Source organism: Propithecus coquereli, unplaced genomic scaffold, assembly GCF_000956105.1.
Source record: "Propithecus coquereli isolate 6110/MARCELLA unplaced genomic scaffold, Pcoq_1.0 Scaffold35, whole genome shotgun sequence".
In the NCBI taxonomy this organism is placed as follows: Eukaryota; Metazoa; Chordata; class Mammalia; order Primates; family Indriidae; genus Propithecus; species Propithecus coquereli.
In genome coordinates, this window is record NW_012149174.1 from 9,063,679 (window position 1) to 9,065,229 (window position 1,551).

Here is a 1,551-nt window from a genome sequence, read left to right on the forward strand (position 1 = left end):
TCAAAATTCTTACATTCAGCATTCATAATTTCATTTTAATATATTCTTCTCCGAGAAAATTAAAACATCAATTTTTTATTATTTGATCTTATCTAAAGTATGATAGATTAATTGAGCACATATGTTAAAGAATTCCATTTATGTTTGGGTTCAACATCATGAGAAGCAATTAGATTTTCATCTTCTAAAACAATGGTGGTTTCTCTGGGCAAAGCTTTATTATCACAAGGTTTAACAAACATGGGTTCTTTCTTTTGCATTCAAAGGGATGTGTTTACGAGAGAAAGAGGAGAGAGGATACTTCTTTGCTCCTGTTCACTTCCACTGGCCATTTGAAAGAATGCTTTGTGCTTTATTTTACCCTAATTTATTGGCTATATACCTTCATGAGGTACAGCAGTCTTGCATAAGGCCACAACTTAGGATGCAATAACTGTTATAGTTTCATCCACTCTGTTTCCTCTAACGTCTTTTTATCCCGATTGTTACAACATTGTGTCAATATGTGACTTCAAAGGTTTTTGAGGTTGTTTTCTGGTGAAATTCCCCTAAGCCATGCCACCTCTGATTATGAGGGTTATAGGCAGAAAGTTTGAAATCAGAATTTTTTGGGAAAATCTAGATATAATCACCAAAGAAGTAGGTAAAGTAGCTATAAACAGAAACATTTTTACTATGTGATGAGTTAGAGAAAATAGGAAATAAGAATTTTTGACATCTCTGCCAGCAACTCCCCTAATCCCCCTAGAGAATAATATAAGTTCCATTCAAAATTAATGTTTATACTCAGCTTAAGAGACAGATGGGAAGGAATTATTAATGCCATTAGCCTTGGAGTCAGAAGATAATACAGTCAACTGAATCACCACTGTTCAAGGGGTTATTACTGTTACTTCAGACATATCACAGCCTCTGCTGAAATGAATTCTCCTCATCTGTTACTTAACTTTGTGATCTCAGTTTACTTATTTTAGGAATAAGATCTAATAGATATAATAGTATCTATTAATAGTATCTATTAATAGTATCTCTACCTAATAAGATTATCCTGAGGTTCTCTAAGATAATTTATAAGAAGCCTAACGACAGTCCCTAAAATTTAGTAAATAGTCATTAAATTTAGCTAATAAAAATCATAATTCATAATGGCAACAATATGGAGCTGTGCAAATTAAAGGTATTTATGATGTCTAATGCATATCTCAGATGGTTTTAAACCACAGGAAAAAAAGAGTTAGTACTTAATTTAGCATGTAATGGAGAGGTGTTGGCTTCTTCTCCCTCTTTTTTCTAGCAAGGAATTGGCATGACAGGAATTCCACTTTTGAAAGATTAGTTTGTCAGCAGTAGGAGGGATGGTGGGGGGGGCGTGAGTTAAGGATGACTCCTAGGCTTCCAGCTTGAATGAAAAGGAGGTTGTTGGTTCCACTAATGGCAGTAAGATGATCTGGATGAGGGATATATTTGAAAACTATTATGGATTTTATTTTAACATGCTGAGAATAAGGTGTAAGAATAATATCCTTAATAGTAATAGTTTATTGTTGAATA

The 1,551-nt window shown here is 33.5% G+C and overlaps 1 protein-coding gene across 1 annotated transcript in view; it reads right to left on the minus strand.

Annotated features, from left to right (window-relative positions):
- PDE1A (phosphodiesterase 1A, calmodulin-dependent) overlaps positions 1-1,551 on the minus strand; it is a 362,008-nt gene that overhangs the window by 25,132 nt on the left and 335,325 nt on the right. The gene's annotated exons all lie outside the window — the stretch shown is intronic.